This window comes from Gallus gallus, chromosome 4 (assembly GCF_016699485.2).
Source record: "Gallus gallus isolate bGalGal1 chromosome 4, bGalGal1.mat.broiler.GRCg7b, whole genome shotgun sequence".
In the NCBI taxonomy this organism is placed as follows: domain Eukaryota; kingdom Metazoa; phylum Chordata; class Aves; order Galliformes; family Phasianidae; genus Gallus; species Gallus gallus.
In genome coordinates, this window is record NC_052535.1 from 32,088,241 (window position 1) to 32,110,659 (window position 22,419).

The 22,419-nt window shown below is 37.1% G+C and overlaps 2 long non-coding RNA genes across 2 annotated transcripts; one reads left to right on the forward strand and one right to left on the reverse strand.

Annotated features, from left to right (window-relative positions):
• Positions 1 to 2,389: 2,389 nt before the first annotated feature.
• Positions 2,390 to 10,728, reverse strand: LOC121110625. The gene is made up of 3 exons (XR_005859482.1): positions 10,633 to 10,728; positions 9,209 to 9,268; positions 2,390 to 2,949 (listed from the first exon to the last, which is right to left on the reverse strand). It is a non-coding gene; the product is annotated as an uncharacterized LOC121110625 (long non-coding RNA).
• Positions 10,729 to 13,510: 2,782 nt separating this feature from the next.
• LOC121110626 lies at positions 13,511 to 20,740 on the forward strand. The gene is made up of 2 exons (XR_005859483.2): positions 13,511 to 13,688; positions 18,562 to 20,740. It is a non-coding gene; the product is annotated as an uncharacterized LOC121110626 (long non-coding RNA).
• The last annotated feature ends 1,679 nt before the right edge of the window (positions 20,741 to 22,419 follow it).

Here is a 22,419-nt window from a genome sequence, read left to right on the forward strand (position 1 = left end):
GGTTGTCCATGAGGAACAGGAAGCCTACAGGGTGGGGATCACTTGCAATCCTGATGGCAGATGTTAGTCAAGATTTTTTCCTTGTAGAGTCATTCTGCTCAGCACTGGTGTTTCCACCATCCGAGTTACTTCCTTTCCCATTATCTAATGTTTCATTTCAATATTTACTACGTCATTTTAAGAGACAAACTAACTAGTTACAAGGAGTTTATGTATTCAAAATCATTTTTCTTGAGAATACCTTTCTTTATCTTAGAAAAGCAGTTGCTATAGAAGAAAATTAACAGCTACCACTGTATAGTTAATTTCTAGATTATAGTACTTTTGAACATTAGTTTGGAATTTGCATCTTCCTCTGCTTTATTTTGGATAAGCTAATTAACTTTAAAAATAGTCTTCATAACATGCGAAACATGAGAGAAAAGATGGTGGAAGCCAAAAGGTTGACTACAGCAAGATTTGCATTGAATTAAATTAAAATCCAGCACAGAACAAACTGTGGATTGCAGAAGGAGAGTCTAATTTGAAAGGGTGTGCCTTGCTGTGCAGGCTCTTTAAGTGTGATCTGCTTTTGGCCTAATTTTCTGTGACAGTGTATTTAATAACAGTGGTCCCTCACTGAGAATACCTTCTGCCTGGTCTGCCACTGTGGAAATTTTGGCTCTGTAATCAGCGTGTCTGTCGATTCAACACATAATTTCTTCAAGGAAAATAAGAACTCTTAACAGTTACTCATACAGCTCTAAATGAAGAAATTTTATGGTGGTATTAAAGTACCCCCAACCTAAGCTATTCCACATTAGTTCCTCCTCTGCTTTGTTCGCTGCCTATTAAAAAAATTAGGAACTTATGAAACAAGAAGGTTCCCTTCTAAGACTGATTATTTAAAATCCTAGAACAGACTCTCAAGGGCAGATCAGGAGTTTCACAACAATATGGATTAAAGTGATTTTTTTATGTGTTCTAAAAATATGTGGGCACTGCTGTTTGATAAACGTTTTATGGGTAATATGCATTTTTCATTTATGAACATTCATCATTAAGTGGCTTTATATTTAAAACATTACCTAATGGAGCTGCATGAAGTCAGGAACCAACATGTAGATGTACTTCAGAGCTGCTCGGTTTCCAAAGCAGCAGTCCTATTTAAATGTGTACATGCCTTCTGTGACCTGACATATTAGAGGTTCTAAATTCAATTTAGTTTGAATGTGCAATTTTTCTTTTTTTCCTCCACTGCAATTATGCGGGATATGAAGTATATATAGTAAGTCTATGAACACACTGTGCCTGAAGAGCCCAGAAGACATGCTGAAGGATTATTTTTCTCTTTCCTCACCGTTATACAAATAATTGTAAGATTAAAAATCAAAAGAATCTCTATTAAATTTTAAGAGTGTTCTGTCTTGCTCTGCTAGACTTACTATAGACACAACAGGATAAAAATGGTACTTGAATTAAGTCAAACTCCTTGTATTCGGGAACTTGCATGCTGCATCCAGCATAACACTCTATTTATCAGTAGCACATGACCAGCTTGGCCACTGGAGCCATGACACGCACAGTCTCAAGCTCACAGCAAGACTGCAAGGTCCCTGGTCCCTTGCTGCATGAGTATCCCTGTTTAACTGCAGTGGTGAAGCAGGGCATGCTGGGAGAGTTCTCCTTTCCATGGTCCCCTCCCTCCAGCCCTTTCTGCTCTTCCAAAATAATGCTTTAAGCCCTCATCTAGCTGTGGCCCCTCATCTCAAAGGTGCATATGAAGGTGAGGAAGATGGACCTCATCTTTGCTTTGAAGGCAGCATCAGCAAGGTATACCTGTTCCCAGAGAAAGCAATGTTCCACTTTTGCAGCCATATGGGTGCAGAGCAATCTCTGGCTGTGTCAGCAAGTCCTCCAGTGCATTGCAGAATGAGAGCAGTCACACTGATGAAAGACCACGTTAACGGGTTTCCCATAAATGCAGACATAGAGCACTACATATCTTGGCAAGCACCTCTGAAGCTCTCCTGTTTGTGGTTTTAAGGTTAAAAGCTGTCGTCACATTCTTAGCTTAGAAACAAGGCGGCATCCTATTAAACAAAATTGAGAACTGGAGATCGCTTAATTTCTGTATTTTCACTTTCCATTCACTGTGCATAGGAAAGGAGGCCACAGTGAACTGTCTTGGACTAGACTGGAGAAACTGGATTTAAGCACAACTCCATTTTGTCAAAAGAAGATGTCAGTTCCTGCACTCTGAAGATTTGGGGTTTTGTTGCAATCTAGAGCAAAACTCCAAAAATTGTAGCCATCCTCCCATTAGCTTTGCCCTTCACCTTCCAGTTTACCATCAGAGATTGTTAAGTGGAGATAGAAAACTGAGGTGGTAGCAACGTTTTAAGTGGGGTGACAGGTAGAAAGCACAGCCTTAAGGGACCACAAAGGGAGTTCTAAGTTTAAAAGGGTTCATTATGCTACTACATTTTAAATAACAGTGTTTGGGAGGAGTTGAAGTTATACACAATGAATTATTTTATATTCTTAAACCACTCACTAATTTAAGCCAGACACAGGAATACTGTGAGTCTTTTTATATAGTATACATATTGTCCATATTATCTCTTTATTACTCTCATTAAGAAGTGTATGTATGCAGTTCAAACTGCATGTAGCCAACAGGAAGGAAAAATAAACAAATGTACTGGGGGGATTAGTTCATCATTTGTTTTGTTCTTGATGGTTACATCTCAGTCCAACACAAAGGATTTATTTAATCTTTCCTGTAGTATATATGTCCCAGTGTAAAAAAATCAAGGTGAGTTCAAAGCTGTACATGTCTACCTTCAGCAGCATTAATTACTGATGATCAGTCTCAATCTTTTAAATACCTTTTCCAAAACGAGTACAATGACTTCTGGCTGGAAAAGAGAAAAAAATCTGATCACTCTACACCATCACCAGTCATCCCTGAAATGAGAAGAATATTTCTGTTATCTCTTCTGCGGTGAATGCTGTCTTTATAATGACTGTCATAACATACATTAAATTTACTTAGTGATGTATTCTTATGCCTAGAATAACAGCAATTGTCTCTCTCCCTCATGTACATTCCCCTTATATCCTAGCATTAACTAAGTCTTGTCTTTATGTGCAGCTCTCTCAAGCACTGATTGCCTGCCATAGGCACCTGTACTCTCTGCTACGTTCAAATGTTAACAATAAAACTTGCGAGAATAGATTGATGTGAAAAGGTGCAAAAGTCAAATGGAGCCATATCTAATTTTATCTTGCTGTCATCCTACGGTGCATTCCCAGTCACGTAATAATAAAGAGAACAGAGGTAAGGCTGAGAAGAGAGGAGAATAGTAAATTGCTTTTTGACAACTGCCTTCTGACTTTAAGTTTCACACACACCTCTTCCCCAGGCCTATAAAAGTGTACGTACCGAATTCAGCACATGAAAATGTAAGAAGTCATGGCAATATATTCCAGAATGATGAAAGAAGCAACTTTATACAGGGACATAGCTAATGGGAAGCCCAAAAGGAATTTTTAGTGCTTGCATTTTTTAATGCTCTCTTCTTGTTTAGGGGTGCTTTATTACAGTCAATTGCTCCTCCTCATTAACTTATAGTTTGGCGCTGATAGCTCTATAAACTGTCCTAACAGCCCCCAAGAGTACTTCTGTAGTGAAAGATCTGGTTGTGTTTCCATTATAAACCTACTTTCAGAGATATTTATAACTCAGCCATTTTAATTTGCATCAGGCTTTGGGGAACTTGGCTCACAGGTCAGCGAGTGAAACAATTTTCAGCTTATGTATTTGAAAAGATTTTAGCCAAGAGCAGTTTACAGTACAGAAAATTCTATCATAATTTAGAAGTTTCCAGGATAAGAGAATTTATATTCTCTTCTGCTGTAATTATATAATGTGAATTATACATGTTGCATTTGCCTATATAAGTCCAGATTAATGAGACATCATATTAATGCTTTCAGATGCATTTTGATCAGCATCAAAATATGCTATTTTTACATCTATCCGAATCATATAAGCATGGCTCAAAAAACTTCAATTTTTGAAAATATGTCACTTTCTTGCATTTATAACTGCTTCACCAAACGTGAAACAGAAAGAAAATACTGATGCATAATAGCAAAAAAAAAAAAAAAAAAAAAAAAAAAAAAAAAGTAGTTTTGTTCATGTGTTATGATGATAACCTAATGTCCCAGTACAGGAAAAAAAATCTGACATTTCCTTTTTTTAGGTCCTTGCTTCTGCCATGAAAGCACTCAACACCATATTCAATCTCTAAGCTATTGACAAGGAAATGAAAGAAGCTCAACTTTCTTTTACGTTTTGGGCTGGCTGATAGTTACCTTTATTATCAGAGTGTTTTTCTAGTGTGGATATATTTACATAAATATATTATCTGTAACATGCATTCAAAGATTTGCTTGAATATTCAGTAATATTTGTCTTCAGGCAAACATTATTTTAACTTATATTTATGTTAATTTTCTCAGTTGTTTAACTTCAGAATCTAATAAACAAAATTTCTATTCTAGATAACATCATTGAGATCCTTATCTTTATTAGAGTTTTCTATTGCACATCTGCTTGTTACTAACAGTCTCATCTCTTCTCTACATCACATCATTTCTAGTCTAACTCAATTCAAACACTTCTTTTCACTTGATAACTGGTCTTTCACTCTAGCTTCTTCTCTGTCAGAGAGCTGCATTACCTCTTCTAGGCCACAGGTGTAAAAAATGAGCAGAATCATCCTTAATGATTACCCATGTGGAGGGCCATTAGTTGCATTCCTTTTTATGAAGTTCACTTAAGATGACCTTCTGTCTTCAGTGTTTAAGCCAATTTTGCCTCTGTGCAAATACCTTACTCCTTTCAGTATAGTTGCTGATCTTGGAAGTTAGCGATTTTTTCACTTAATGTTGTCTACCAAGATGCCTTAAAGTAAAAGTAAATTGTTTTGATGGCTCCCTTTCCTTTTTTTTTTCTTTTGCCTGTCTTTTCTTCCTCCCTTATCCACAAACATCTCTTTCTAATACATTCTCAAATGTCTGATCAGAGTTGTTTCCTGCTTTACATGAATCCATCTTCACTGTTTTGAGTACTGTTTACTTACTGCCCCATCTGCCCTAAAACCTTGATTCAGCCATAAAAGACACTTTTGTTTAATCTTAGATATACAGGGGCTGCCTTTGAAGTAAAAGATCATATCCTGCTGCTTTCAGATGTGTATGCAAAAATGTATATGGTGCATGTTGCTAATATTGCTAGTTCACAGGATAGTTTGGAAACTGTATATATTATTTATAAATATGTTCACTTGGTTTCATTTTGAATGAGATTTTAAATAGGACATTTTTTTGTTTCAGCATTGCTTTGTATTAAAAAAAACAACTACTATTATTAATACTAGCCAGTTTTCAGTAATTACATATTATTCCATTGAATATTTTAATTCAGTTCAGCCTATCTGAAACAGCCAGTTTTAATGATGAATAAAGTGCATATATCCATGTTATCTGCTTTGTCCTTTGTCTATTTTCAGGTTTCTGTGTGCCTAAGCTTAAGCATTTCAAATGGAGATGCTTTATTTTTTCTTTTTTTTTTATTTGTATTTGATTGTTTTAGTATTGCTGTTTTTCATATTTCTGTAAAATTCTTGTTCTGTAGATAAATAGACAGTTAAGATCACAAGTTTGTAGACTATAGATTAGGCACTTTTTGTTTAAATTTTAACATCTGCAGTGCTGTTTACAGAGCAAGGCTTAAAGCTCTGAAAATCTGATATAATTACCATCAAGAAAATCTCAAATCTTTCAGTCTCTGGAAAGTTACAAATAATTGCTCTTTCCTTTCATCCTGAACTCTAACAGAAGGTCAACAACATTAAGTTCCTACACAATGAAATTTCTGAGAATTTTCATTATCAAAAAGTCAAAATAAATTTATAAAAATAAAAGATCTGAATTTAGTAGGGACAAAACAATTTTTCTGACCCTCAGTTGGACTTCCATCATTCTTAAATGTCCTGTATGGGAATATAATGGGATCTAACAGCTGGAATAGTCAAAACATGCACCCAACACAGTTGATGTTATCAAGACAAACCTTTACAAAGCCCAGCAAAGAAATACATTGCTCTGATTTTGACAAAACAATATTTTTCTGACTGCAAATAGGTCTGATTATTCTAGAAAAAACTAAAATATTTTCCATTATCATTGTGAAATTTGATTAATGTCTGCAGTTTTCTGAGATCCTCAAAGGGAAGTCTCTATAGGTGGAAGCATACAGGTTTCACTGCAATTATGGCCACAGTTTCTTAGGTTCCTTTAATTTTGTTTTAAACTGGCAATTTTTTATTTGCCCCTTGAAAATTCAGAGTGGTTTTACAAATGAGAAATCTGGGGACTTTTTGTAAAGATGTGGTAGAACTGAGTACTCATTTAAGAATTACATGGAGCATTTTCCTTGGTTATATTAGGGACAGAAAGATCTCATTATCTTCACTCTACATTCAGTCCCTCTTTAACTTCCATTTAAAATCTTTCTCCTTTGCCTTTTCCTACTGAATTATAATTGAGCTTCAAGAGGACTGCAGAACTTGCCTGCTCAGAAACCTCTAAAATAATAAAATTGAATTTTTCTCAGATTTTCTGTTCTGCAGTGCCTTCTTAATCATTTCTCCTACTGTACAAAGGCTTTGATGGGATAAAAGAGGCAGTGCTTTATTTTTCTTAGAGCTTCCTAGTCTTGTTTTTTGATTTTTCTTCCATGACTGTTTTTCAGCATTATGCTCTTTCTCATTACAACTAATGATACTTCTGTGTCTAATGAATGAGTGGACTGTATTATATTTTGACACCACAGTAAAATTCATTTTCAAGAAGATCAAAAAAAGGCAAAGGGATAGAAATGCCTAATGTATGCCTTTGAAGTTGCTGCAAAAAAAAAAAAAAAAAAAAAAGGAATGTAAATAGTCATGGAAGAATACTGTATTGTATATTCACTAAATGGTGAGGGGCTTTGAGCTGTGGAAATGATCTACTAGACCACCCAAGCTCAAGTAATACGTACCATGTTCTGTGCCTTATGTATTCTATCAAGTCCTTAACATGAGGATACATTTACCACACAAAAATTTAGCCACAGGAAGCATTGTTCATACATTCATTTAATCTCTTATGCATGTATGTTGAAATAATCACTTATGGATTAAATATTGCAAACTAATGAAAAGAACTGTTCAGCTGCCACTATTTGTAACCTAATAGTTAGCTGAATAAGAGAGAGCTAGATATCTTGAATAAACAATTATAGTTAACTATCTGGATCTTATCAATATCAAATTAAAACAAATGCAAATTCAAATAAGAAATACTTTTCAAAAGTTATGAGAATGAGCATAAACAGCAACGCTTTTCTTCAAAGCCTTAACCACCTGTTGAAGAGCTGTGATGTTCACTGATATTTGTTGTTATGACCACAACAACATACAACAATTGAAAAGACGATCAATTCAAAAGGAAAATGAAGTTTCAAAAACAGCTGAAGGAAAAAATAGCATGTCTTAGAATCTGAGAGCCTTATAGACTCTTCTTTCTCACCATGGAATAGAGATGGAAGAGTCAAGCCCTGAAGGAGGCAGTACTCCAACAAGACAACAATAATATTACATTGTGAACCAAACTCATCAAGAACTCAAATCTACTATAAAGCCATACAGTTGGCACTCCTTCCTAAATTAATAGAAAATAGAACTGCAAATAAATGAAATGATTTTGACTGGTAAGCAGACAGGAGAATATTCTGGCCCTCATCCACGGGCACCTCCTTTTACTCAGAAAAACAGAAAAGCAAAGTTACTTCATTTAAATGATATAATTTATTCACAGTTTTAAGAATCAACATTTGAGAAACAAGTACCCTTCATCTTGCAGATATGTCACCCAGAAGCTCTCCTCCTGTCTACAGGGTCAGGATGCCAAACAGCAGATGCTCTTAGGAAGCATATCGACATGATTTTCTGGAGCTACTTAACTCTCCTTTCAGGCTCCCTTTATGCTATGAGTAAACCAGGAAATAGCCTAATGGAGGTCTGTGCATATTCAGGTACAAAGAAAAATACAAAAAGACATGCACCATTGTGCATATTTTCTATGATGTCCACATAAACTCATCAAACAAGTCCTGTCCTATTCCAATTCATTGAATGATTTGTTTTTTACTGCATTATATTTACATAGGATCATTTATCACTCTATTCCTCCTTCTTTTTTTTTTTTCTTTTTCTTTTTCATTCTTGATTTTGCTGGTTTCAAAACTACTCCTATCACTCTGCACAGGACCTCACAGAACTTTGACCACAGGCCTTTGAGTAGTGCCACTTCAAGAATAAGTCTGAAGGGAGCTTTCTCTGATCTTGATGGAATCAGGAATTTACTTGCTGCTGAATCTGATTTAGCCCCCTGGATCTGCCAGTGCAGTATCTTTTAGGAACCCAGAGTGTTAAACTCCAGAGAATCCACAGAAAACTCCTGTACAAAATTTTCTGAGTGCTATATAGACCTTAAAACTATTCAGATTTCCAGCAGAACTCCCTGGGAGTCCATTTTTCAGCTTATCCAAGTTCATTTCTAATAGTACAGATTTTTATCTTATAGAAACACTACCATGAGTATGCTAAACAGATAAGACAGCCCCACTTTTTCTCTGTTAGAAGAGTTTTTTTGCTTTTCTTACATTTAGTTCTACAGCAAATATAATGGCTGCTCCGAAAGTAATGTCTCCTATTTTATTACATTGATCCACAATGTCAGAGGCAGATGTTGGTGGTATGGCAGTAGGGGTTGAACCTTCCCATCATTATTTTATTACATTCCATTATGAGCGTGGCATGTAGGCTCCTGTTCATCACTGATGAAAATGCATAGCAAGCGGTGGTGTGTTGAAAATTAGTCTTGTAGCTGAGAATATGCTCTATCAAACAGTATTGTGCTCTTTGTATCTTTGTCATTTTCATAGAAACAAACAGGAGACATTACTTTCGGTGCAATCGATGTATACCTCATTTATATGCTATGCGCTACATGCAACTGAAATGTGCATTAGTCCAAGTGTGATAATGAAAACTGGAATCCTTCAGCATCCTTGCTGCTTTCATTTTTCTTTACACTTTCAACAGAATCTCACCTGCAATAACCTTCAGCGTTCAGTTTATCCTTTCTTTTTCTCTTTGCACATTTGGATTGTCTACAGAAAAAGAAAAAAAAAAAGACCATATTATAAGACATTATATTTCTCTGATGAAGGACATATTTTTACTTTGCTGTGGCTACACTTTTCAAGAATTATGTTGCAAACATTGAGATTTCTCTACTCTGAGAGCTAATTGCTACTTACATATTTTCAGACCAGTTTTCTTAATTACTCTTTCTTATACTATTTGTATTACCCCCAGGTCTAGAAACAATATCATTTATATGTGCACACATACAAGTTCATATAGAGTTAGATTTTGAATGAACGTAATATTCCATAACATATTCAGTTTTCACCAAAGCCAGAGCTTTTATATCTGAAACTTCAAATGTGTGTTTGAAACGATTTCTACTAAATAACAAATACTTTGGAAAGATTTGTATGCTTGTATGTTGAGATTGTTTTAAGTGATCTACCTCTTCGGTGCTAAATACTGCCTCTGCCTCAGACTAGCCCTGAGACCCAAGGCAGCCATTCATTTTTTACTCCAAATGAAGTGAGTCCCCTGAGAGATCTTAATGATCTGAGCTGGGAGGGAAAATTGCATGCAAACCTCAAAGGACTTACAAATAAGGACTGCCCAATAAGCTAGGGTCAGGGAAGTTCCTCAAAAGGAACTTTACTACTTTGTGCCCTCCAGCTTCACAGTGATACTGGCTCAGGAAGAAGACTACTGGATTCCTACAGGGAGGTAGCCATGGAAGCATTAGTTCTGGGTACTAAAAGACTCTGTTATCTCCCCACTGACACCACTGCGTCCATTTTATCCCTTATGTTGTAACTTTCATGCTCCTCTAAGACTACTTCTGTACAATTGTTACACTCCATCCTCCCAGATAGCTTGTCAGAGTCTCAGTCTTGACTGCACAGTGTGAGGGTCACATTTGTCCTTCCCTATCCTGGCTCAGCTGTGCATCATATAACACTGGAGGCTGCTCTGTGCCTGCTTACAAAAACTCCTATGGGCAAAAATAGCAGATGGAAAAGAGGCAGGCAATGATGGGTCCTTGCATTCCCCTTCCTGCTTCAGACTTTAAATAAGCAGCAGATGATAAATCATAAGAGAAGTTTCATTGGTTCTAATCTCCATGGTATTTATTTTTCCAAGGTTAGCAAAGGAGCCATTTCCCCATCATCTGGTTGTATAGAGAAATTAAGCCTCAAAAGATCCTAGAAAACAATCTGCACTGGTTCTCTCTGTTCCCCACCAATTGCATTCCTAAGTCCCTACTCATAAGTCTCCTGGGAGGAGCCTTCCAGTATATTCTATTTAGTCAAGCATTTTACTGCTCTACCAGGTAAAAACTGTTCCCGGCATCATTCATTCTATTGTTCCAGTTTACTATTAAGTTTACCTGCTTCCTCCTAGCCCATCCTTCAATCTGTACTTCCAATGTCATCTCTATTTCATAAACTTTTCAGGGTGCTTTGATTCTGTATACTTCTTGCTTGAATCGCATATAACAAAAAAAGAAAAAAAAAAGAAAGAAAGAAAGAAAAGAAAAGAAAAGAAAAGAAAAGAAAAGAAAAGAAAAGAAAAGAAAAGAAAAGAAAAGAAAAGAAAAGAAAAGAAAAGAAAAGAAAAGAAAAGAAAAGAAAAGAAAAGAAAAGAAAAGAAAAGAAAAGAAAAGAAAAGAAAAGAAAAGAAAAGAAACAATATTGATTAATTATAATTAAGGAGGGGTAGGTTCAAAATGGAAAGAATGAATCCAAATTTCTCCTGATCAGAGACTGCACAGCTCTGGGTTTTGGCAAGTATCCATATCTAAGAATAACAATGCTCAATGACATTGACATTAAAAATGAGGTTTAAAAAAACCTGTATAAGCTAGTGGCCGCATTTGTCACTAGAAATTCCCAGTATTACCAAGAAGATGGATTATCATGAGAAGAAGCAATCCCATCAAACTGTCTGCTAATTCTATTAAAATTATGCAAGTGACAAGTGCTCTCTTAAGCACTGAATAACCCTTCCAGAAGTATCTCTATCTATCAAAGCATGTTGATTTTGTATTACCTCTTATCAGCTGGAGAATACGCTATTCCATATGAAGGTATATGCAATACTTATTTTTTAAAAGACACAAAAGTTTTCATTTTACTGCTACCATGTCATTGGCTATCACATTGCTCAAACGGAATAGCTGACTTCTTTTGCTCCCATAGATATGTACTCCATATTTCCAAAGCAGATAGCACTGCTTATAGCAGCAATAGCAACATATGAACTGTACACTGCACTTGATATCTATTTCTTGGGCTTTTCTTATGATAGTGTATTGTTTTTTACCTTCTGTATTTGTTTAGTATTTTACTTTAACCTGATAAAATTTTATAATGATCCTCTTTTGGTAAGTCATAAAGAAACAGGCTTACAAAACCCTTCAGATACTCATTTTCTCTCTTTTGTCATTGTGTTGCCATTTCATTGATGCAAAATTATTTAAAATGGATGCAAAGCCTTACTGGCCCCAAAGCCATCAGTTTCCTCTAACATTGTACTTGTTTAACTGCTGTCAGTGGAAGGACAGAGATCCCTCAGATCATCATTGGACTGAGAGCCATAATGGTCTGCATCCAAGAGTGACCTTGAGGGGTGTGCTTTGCAAATATGCAATTCCAAAAGTGCTTGTGATCAAAAGTCGTAGTATGCCTAGCTTACATAATTTCGAAATAATTGGAAAAGGTGATTTATCTCCTGCCAACTTTAACTGATCTTTATAAAGTATGTAATATGTCCCAAAATTTTAAACTGTGTCTTAGGGCTGCTAGATTTTACATATTATGCATGGCTTTAAAAATCTGTCCTAAAGCTGTGGCTTTCAGGTATTTTTAATGCAGTTCACAGAACTGATACTGCTCCATTTTTTACCATTCTGTTTGGTATCTATGCAATGACAAGAATTGCATTTTTGACCTTTATTCTAAAGAACATTCAGACAAGATTGAGAAAGTGCACATTTGGAAATATATCCTTCAGAGACATACGAGAGAGAAAAGAGAGTCTGAGTGAGGGAGCAAACAATAAAACACCTCTTTCATTCCTAGTCTCCAGAGTCTCTGCATGATACCTGGGGAATCCAGATGGGCAAATGATCTCAAAAAATGAGAAAACATAGCAGATTTCTTACAAACGAATCTATAAAAAGAGTTTTAAAATGTTGTACCTGTCAGTGTAAAAATTTTAATCTAAACTCTCAATTTGGAACAGTAAATACATCCTTTTTGAAGGTTGAGGAGACTGAGCTAGTTTCTGCCACAACAATCATTTCTCCAGCAACACCTCCCCATTCTCCCTTTCCGTGCACTTTAGGCTTGAAGTGAGACTAGGAGGAGAAACATAGGAAGTCTGCTGGAAGAGCTCTGCTCTCATCCTTTCACCCTTGTCTCCCTTACTTGGCTGAAATTGCACACATCTGCTTTGCCAGCTTTCTCTGGTGCCTTCTTCAATGGAGCCCCCCTGCCTGAAATTCCCTTCCTGACCCAATCCTTCATGCCTCCACTCCTTATCCTTTTAAGTCTCCTCTCAAAATACTCTTGTCTCATAAAATCTCTAAACCCCAATCCTCCCATTGAGTCCATCAAAGTAGCATAGATAGAAAACAAACAGCCCCCTGCAGCTCTACTAAGACTTGAAAATAAGCCAAATGCAAGTGTTCAGTTTCTCTTCTTTGGAGTTTTTTTCTCATGTTGCTTTTCTTATTTTGTCTATCTAGACTGATTATTAACTATTCTTCTACACTATTTTTTACCTAGGCTGTGACTTTCCCATGGCACGATCTTTTGTTGTTGTTGTTGTTGTTGTTGATAAAGTGACTCCATGGAAGATAAAACCTCTTCTTGGCACATCTCTTGGAGAATTTAAATTCAAATGTTCTCTAACCAATTACTCAGCATCAAAAATGACTGAAAAACTCAGGATGGGCTATCACCACAAGATTCCCATCATAATTTACTTAGCTAAAAAATGCAGATAAGTATCTGGGTTTTCAGATGCTTCTGGAGACAAAGAACTGTATTCATCAGATGGTTGGAAAAACAAAGTAACAATAAAGCCTACTTTTTTTTTCTGGTCAAGGAAGTAGTTTTACAGATGTTTTCTAACGTCAGAATGACTCAAACCATATGGGTGATTCTGGTCCCAAATCTTCTAAGGTCAACCAATCACTTGCTTTCACCTAGACAGCTGCAAATTTAATCAGTTGAATTCTGACTTCTGAACATTTAAAACTTGTATTTAAGTCTAGCAAAGCTCAGTCTGAATCACATTTTTTTCTCTCATCTTTCAGGATAGCACTCACCTCCACGCAAAAGACAGGCACAGAGCTGATTCACAAAGGCTGTCCCACTTAGATGCCAGATTTCAGTAAGACTGAAGTGAGGAAAAGGCCTTCTGAGGACCATTTGTAAGGTAAGGTCTTTCTTTTTTAGCCCAAGATTAATTTCCCAAAATATGCAGAACTGAGGCTGAAGTCAGACCAAGGTCAATGAACTGTGATTTTGTTTGAAGATGGATTTAACTTTGTATCTTCTGTACTTAAGGCAGTTGGATTTCTCCATAGTTAGAAGTGTCATTTGGAAGGTAAACATGTTGATTTGCTCATTATTAAGAGCATCATGAAAGAAGATAATTTTCATGATTCAGGGATGAAATGTGAAAAGATTGTTACTATGAAATATTTTGTTATTCTGTTTTTCAAAGATACAGGACCACCTATCCAGCCTACTTCAAAGAGTGATCTATGATCTTAGTAGATTATATCCTAACTCCCCAAAGTCATTTTGGGGGACAAAAAGATTACTTTTTGTTGGTTTTAAAAATGCTTTTTTTTTTTTTTTGGTTTTTTTTTTCTCTCTAGTTGTGTATCAAAAACATGCAAATCAGAGACTAGAATTATGGAATCTATAGGCAAAATAAAGAATCGACTCTTTACATGCTACAATCAGATTTACAGGTGAAGAAAGCTAAGAAGCATCTCTTTAACCACTGCACCAATACTTCTTTTTTTTTTTCCACTGGAAGTTGCTCACTACAGTAATATAATGCACAGTGCGTTCAGAGAAAAAACAGGATTTTTAAACTGATGAAGTCTTTGGGGCACGTGTTCAATTACTTATTGCTCAGAGAAGCCCACATGCCAAATTTTTAGTGTGAAGCAGTGGTGAGCACTCAGCAGCGTGGCTCATATTGATGTCTTTATTAAGGGACTTCCCCCTTGGCTAGGGTTCAGATCTTTGTGCTTGTAACTTGAAAGCTGTATGGGCCTGACTGCTTTCCCATGGCACGTGTGCAGCCACAGCCAACACTCATCTCAACAGTCACAGTTCTGAGTAAGGCACAGTTCTGAGTAAGGCAGATAGGATGTGTTTTCATAGCCTTTTTTCATCTTCCTTACCAGCAAAAATCAATATTCACACAAGGAGTTTCATTTTAAGCAATTATTTCAGGCTACATGTTTTAGTACCTTTCTCCTGCTTTGCTCGGTTCACTTCTTGAAGAAATCCCAGTCTTTTTCTCACAGAGATACTGGATGTACAACATAAAAGGATGATAAAATCTAGAATGCAAGAAAATGTAATTCTGGCCCAGATTAGGCAGCTACATAATAGAGACAACCACAGGCAGGTCAGACAAAGTCTGAAGAGTTCACAGTCTCAGTTTATGGTTGATCTTTGGCCAAACATATTGCAGGCAAAATTTGACAATGCACAGAAGGCTGTTTCTTACATAACTTAGTAACTGTCCTGCCCAGCCTGAGAGCTGTCATTCTGTCACATTTTTTCTTTGGAAACTGATGGATTTCTGTAACCATTAAAAGACACTAGTTCTAAGTGGGAGTTAGTTTACTACTATGGGTCAACTGCTGTAGCCAGTTGACTGGTCGGACTACTGAGTACCACCAGGAAACTCACTTGACCCTGTGCTCCGTTAAGCTCATTTTCAAAGGAATTTATCCAAGCCAAAGGTAATGGAGAAAGCAATGGAGAAAAGGGGGAAAGCACACATATTATGCAACTGACCTGCTCATCTACATTCCACAAAGTAAAAAATGAAAACTGGCATTTGAGTAAAATGCGGCATACAGAGAAAGACATTAGGTCCCACATTCCCATATAAACAATCTTTTTTTTTAATTACCTTTGCATTAGGTCATTAGGTGTCGTGTTTTCCCCTCCCTCTTGGGTTCAATTTCCATGAAAATGGAAACATCTAAATGCATCTGCAGATGGAGTACATCTTACATAGAACAAAAATCTTCACTCAATACAAACTCTTCGTTTCCACTCTGCTTGCAATATTGACCACTATGTGCAGTCAAATGGCTTGCCCCTGGTTGTTGCACGTGAGTGCACAAATGCATTTAGTCTGCCAGCCCTCTGGAAGATGGGCAACTTGTTTTCTTTCTCATGGCTAGATAAGCCTGTTTTCTTTCTAGAGAAAGAAGGTAAAGGTTCTTGTTATTTAAAACTGTACAGAAAAGAAACCTTGGAAAGGCTACAGCTTTCTAGTGCTCTGAAATGCTTCACACTCCTGTTCCTCAGTGGCAATAGCTGAGCATTTCAGGTGGCAGCACAGTATTCTGAACTTCCCATGTCAAGGTAAACCTTTTTGCTGGCTCCTGTCTTTGTTATCCATAAGAACATTTGTAACATGAAGAGGACATTACATGACACTGCATCTCACTGAGATGTATGGGGCTGAGAAATAGTGAGATTCTTGTGAAGTGTTTATAAGTACTACTGCAAAGTTTACCTTAGTATTTCAAGACTGGATAGGGTAAATGGAAATTTAAATACTTAGCTATAACTAAAAACTATTTTGGTTATTTACCTACACTTTCATCTTATTTTTCAAGTGCTTCTATTTTTGCCATCTTTCTTCCCTCTGTTTTCCAGCAGTCCAGAGGGCAAATATACAGCTAATATAGAAGTCTTACATCTCTTTGACAAAACAATGACATTTATTTATTATACTGCTTTCAAATCCTAGTTACAATAACACTAGTGAAGCTGTCAACTTCTCCCATGATGTAAGCGAGACCAGTAGCATAGCTATTTGTTTTATTTGGATATCTCCTTGCCTACTAAGCCAAGAACTTGCTTAATTAGACCTAGCCTGTAGTAGAAGGAGAACTGGTAGCCTTCTGATGTGTGAAAAAACAATCTTCTTCAGATTTTACTTTAATCAAAATTGAACCAAAATATAAAATGTTTCACAAATTCCTATGAAACAGATATTCCAATAACATTTTCTTTCATAACCTAAGACATATAATACTTCCCAGATTAATTATTCTACCCAGAACATGCATCCTCTCAATAAAATTGCCATTTTTCTCCATTTTGCTGATGCAAAAAAGGTCATTTTTTTTCTGAACAGCTGCCTGTGACTTCAAGGTTTGTAGTCTTTGGGGTTTTATTATAGCCAAGTCTGAGCTTTCTCCTTCCCTTGTCAAGCTGAGAGGTGGGAGGACCTAGCTCATCCCAAGCTGGTGACCTTGGATTCCCAAGGACCCCAGCTCAGAAGGAAGCTGCCCAAAAAGTCCCAAAATAAAATCCTGGGCTGCATTTGGCAAATATTTTGTGACAGAAATCTTTCAGGCTTAATACAACTGTATTTTTTTTCTTCAGGAAAATAGTACAACACTAACTGAGAACAGCATGGGGTTGTCCCACTCCAGGGGAAATTCTGGGGATTCATAAGAAATCCCTGTAAATAGGTTACAGAAAAGAGCAAATACAGCTTTCCATATCTGTGCCAGTGAAATTGGCAGGACTATGCCCAGGGCACATACTATAAGAGAGACTCTTGTCTGCAGTATGATGATAAGAGACTATTTTCTGGCTTCTATCATATGTCATGATCAGGGCTATAAAAATGATGCACAGAATGCATGGCAAGTTTCTACAGTTGCCGAAGCCAGGCCCTGCTGATACATGTTTCTTCCCTGCCCTTCTCAGTGACGGTGGGACTCAGTTACAGTCCTCAGGTATGCTCAGGTAGCATCCTCTGCAAAAGTGAGGACCGGGAAGGGTGGAAAATACACATCCCTCCTTTGGGATTATCCACATACCAGCCAGGCTTGACAGGACCCCTCATCTCTAAACATGTAAGAGATGCAAAAGTATTGGTGATGGCACTGCTGTGAGGCCAGCTTTAGAGTTTGTTATGTGTTTTTTTTCTTCTGATCATGCATAAGAACAAAACTCCATAACTCAAAAAAAAAAAAGTTTATGTATCATTAATTTAATTAATTAATTTAGCCAACATTTAGTGGCATATTAAGGGTCATATCTTAGGAGGCCATGTTTCTGTACTTACATATTCGCCATCACATCTCTTTCTCCAGGTATAGATATATGCATGTATAAGTTTATATGCATTTATAAAAATATATGTAATTTTCAAAAGCACTCCTGATACACGTTGGTCTATTGACAAGACTACAATAAAGGTGCACAAAAAAGGGAGGACATGTAACCTTGGGATCAGGTGCTGCTGCTATCTGAATGTGTGCACACGTGCTTATCTCTGAACCACTTACTGTCCTCTGCAGTTGCATTAGTCAGCCCACACACGACACCATGTAGTGTGAATGGTGAATGTGCCAAACACTGTTGCTCTGTTAGACCTGAGCCTGAACACGATGGGCTAGAAGCAGTTATAAACTGAAATAACTGCATGTAGTGGTATGCCCCTTTGGAAGCAGATGTCTGATTTTCAAAGGGTAGATTTAGTCCTGCAGAAATCTGTAATTTGTGCTTGTAATTTATCAGCTGCATTTGAACCAATGGTAAAAGTGCTCTCAGAATTCCCTGCCTTAGTATCCGCTCATTATGCAGATAAAAGTTTCTTACTGCTGAGTCTGAGAGTGGCAAGAGGAAAGAGATGTGTCTCAGTCTGCTTGAAGATGCCATACCCCTCTACCACATTTTATATGCGGTCCATCACAGAACAGAAACAGCAAGCACTGAAACAGCAGGCACCTTGTCCCTCTCACATGGAGCTTTATGAGCTGCTGTAATATACTTTGAAGCCAATGCAAATCCCATTAGTAGTTTCAAAGTCCAGCTAATGCACGGCATGGCTAAAAATGTTAAGTAGGTAAGGCAATAACCACATTGAACTTGACTTTTTTCTTCAGAAAGATGCCTAGATTTCAGAAGAATTGCTTTCTCAATATTAACAGTTACAAAAATATGCTTGTTATATTGTTTAATTATGTTCGACAGTACTATTCCACTTGATTGTATTTTATTCTTTTGTATGTTGCTCTGCACAGACTTCTAGCAAAAGAGATCAAGAGTGAATATGAATCTGCCCCAGAACAAACTGAGCTTCCTGCCTTAGTTCCTGGGGTGAAGGCAATTGTGCCACGTGTACAGTGGATCCAGTACTGACTGCACATTTTCAACTTTCATGACATGCACTGTGTTGTAGAAAGAAGAGTAACCTTTTGGGCGATAGACAATAAGGATTCACCATGTGGAGGGAAAGACTACAAGGGAGAATAAAGCAGAAAAGAACTGAGAATGTCTGGGGGGACAAAGCAAGAAGACACCATGAATACCAGAGCGCACCTCCTCACAGAATATATAAAAAAGTTCGTAACTGCACCAATAAATGTTAAAAAGTATCATTGTTAATTAAATTATTTACTATGTTAATAACTATCTTAATCATTGTGATAGTAAGCTTATTACTATTCTGTTAATAACTATGCTAGTAAGTTCATCAACAAGTCAATTGCTCTAGTGTCTAGAGCTCTGACATACCTTTACTGTCCAGGCGATTGCTACTAAACTACTGACGTGTCTCTGCTTGCCATCAGGGCCAGCAGGTACCAGTTCGTCACAAAGAATGATCTTCTGTTTTGAATCCAGAAAACCTGACTCTGTTGGTAAACATGCAGAAAAACTTCTTTACAGTATGGGTGACAGAGCACTGGAACAGGTTGCCCAGAGAGGCTGAAGAGTCTCCTTCTATGGAGATACGCAAGACCTGTCTGGATGCCTACCTGCACAACCTATTGCAGGGTGCCTTCTATAGCAGCAGGGTTGGACTTGATTTCTTGAGCTCTCTATCAACCCCTGCAATTCCGTGATTCTGTGATTCTGTGATTTGTACTGCACGTTGAGATTTCAGGGTGGGAAATTCTTCATTTCAAGTTCTCTAGGCATTTAGGATTCAATTAAAAATATGACACTAAGAGACTTTTAGGTTTGCAAAGTGGTTGCTGAAGTAGCTGACTGTGAAGAATTGTACTTCTTGCTCCTTGTCTGAGACACTTGAAGAGATCTTAATTTTTTTTAAGATGATGTTGAGCATCCTCCTGAAAGAAAGCAGTTCTGTATTCAGCATACCTTGAACTTCCTACAACTCAGTCCATTAGATGACAACAACGGTAGAAGGACAAGATGAACACATTTACAAGTATTTCACGGTCTGCTATGCAGTTTTGAGAAGGATCATCTGGAATGGCTGTTAACAGTTTGCTAAAAGGATGTCTTTAAAAATTCCATAACGTTTTTGGTAGAGCACCAGCAACATAATTTCAAATATACTGCAAATTCTCTGGCGTTCACTGAAGATCTGCACTAATATTGGTTGATGGAGACTAGAGCAGCAGAGAGGTGCCTCCTGTGACATTCTTGTAACCATTACAATTGGATATTTTCTTCTTTCCTGTACCACAGTAACCATCATGGCAGAGGTAAAAGGGAAAAGCGAGAAGAGGAATTGTGAACTTTGACTTCATCTTGTGGTGGAGCTGGTACAGTACTGAGGGTGCCTTCATTTATTTCTAGCCAGAGGTACCAAAATCTTTGCTTTTCTGAGATGGAGAGGCTGGATGTGGGGGCAAAGGGAGAAGAAAGAGGATGAGACAAGGGTTCATGCAGAGACACTTCAGAATGTCTTAAAAGATGCAGAAAAATGAAGAGTTCATTTTTTTCACAGATCACTTTAACATTATTTTTAACCTCGCTTCTTTTATAATGACCCCTCTGGAAGGGTGAAACATGCATTCTTACCAGCTCTTTTTATTCAACTTAAAACATGCGTGCTGAGTTGTTGTTGGCTTTTACACTTGGGAAGTAAAAAGGAACAGGATGTTAGGGGAAAATATATTTCTGAAACGTTATTTGTTAAAATGTCTACAAAGAATTTTGTGGCCTTCACAAATAGATGAAAGTGAAACAGCTCACAGTTTGACCTTCCAGCCTTTCCTGGGGTCTCAGTAGGTGACACTGCAAAGCATGGAGCTGCCTGTTTCTGGTTGAAACTGCATTACAGTAGATTTGTACCATAATTTGCCTTCTTCCCATCCCCTTTAGTCCCCCATAGTCTCTGTAAAATTATCAGGGATCAAGTGTGCCAGGACAGTCCTTGCAAACCCATCACCTCTGAATCTTGCTCCAGCAAAAAATAAATTAACTAACTTAAAAAAAAAAAAAAAAAAAGCCAACACTAAGAAAAGACAATAGAACCAGGGTTCACCAAATTATACAGAATTGTATGGGTTGGAAGGGACCTCTGGAGATCATCTAGTCCAACCCCTAGTTCCTGGAGCAATCTAGGTAAAGAAGATGATAACAAGACATTGGTGAATCTGAAAAGGTGAAGTGAAAAAGTATCAGATTCCAATCCCCCAGCCAAGCAGAAAACAAAAGTGCATTCATGCCCAAATAAGTGAAGATATTGCCAGACATATTCTGTGTGGAGACAAGGATCATTAGCATTGGTGGAGTAATTTTCAAAACTACACCTGCACTTTAAAGAACTCTGTTTTGCTTGCAGGCTTTGAACAAAACAGATCTCGGTCTACTTTCTTGAAGTCTTGACCTATACTGTTTCAAAAAATTTTGGTAGCTAATAAAAAACTTCAGCTAAAGAAAGGCATACTCCCAGTTCAGGAGTTCTGTATGGAAAAGTCTGTATAGAAAACTTGATATGGAATGGTAGCTATATCAGTGGAGACAGTGAAAAACCAAAGAAAAAGATAGACAATGATCAGATATAAATCCATGAAGACTTGCCTCAGCACTATGTTTAAATATCAGTGAAGCGAACTATTTCTCAAAATGTCAGAAACCAAAGATTTCACCCATCCATCTCAGGCGGTATTATTAACCTTTGATTTCTTAGAAGTTCAGATGAGATCCCTGGAGATCTTTTATCAGCATGGAGTCTACAAAGTTTTTCCTTGTGCCACCATGAGTCAAGAATATAATTACAATAGGCAGAAATGTAGGCTCAGGAAACCTGTTCAGCTAGAAATGGAGACAGTTATAACAAGGGATTGAAACAATCATAAAATTTCATGTTTTTTAACCACTAAGTCAGAAGAGGAAATGGAGACAACTCCAGATGCAAGCTCAGCATCCCCTCACTCTGTTTTAAGATGAGGATATTAAACACACATTGTAACTACCCAAGCAGAATCCATAATGCAGATCAATAGTCTTACTGCTCTAGGAACATTGTATTTGATGAGTGTGAAGTGTAGCTAGTAGACAAATTTCCTACAAATAATGTCTCAATTGCTCGTCTGTATGTGCATATATTAATTACTGATAATTAACATGCTAATTAACCTCTTAGAAATCATAAAAAATCAGCATTCTTCAATATTTATGTCACATCTAGCTACTTCTGTTGCCAAAGACAGCAATTGTAGAATCTCAGTGTGGGTCTGGCCTTAGGGCAAGTCATTTTCTTCCTTCCTCTACATTATATCTTTCAGAGGTTGTAATGTGCCAGACTTGTGAGAAGCTCTCTCTTCTTCTGATACATCTGCTCATACACTCTACGTAATGGGGGCATGGTCAGTCCCACTAAAATCTGTATGGCTTTCTATCAAAGTAAAGAATCAAGAGCTAAGTTCCTAGGTACTTTTCTAAACTATTAAATGTGAATTGTTTGCAGGCTGTTGATGTAGGGTAAAGGCAATTATTAGAAACTGGGATGAAAATATTTTTTCCCCTAAAAGCACTTCTTGTGCCATGCATTTTTGTTTAATTCATTGAAATTCTGAAAGAACCTGCAGGTCAGCCCCTTCTTACCAAGGTCCAGCAAGAAAAAGAGAGTCCACTGGGAACAGGATGATCACACAACTCCTTCCATAGCTACTGCTGCTGGA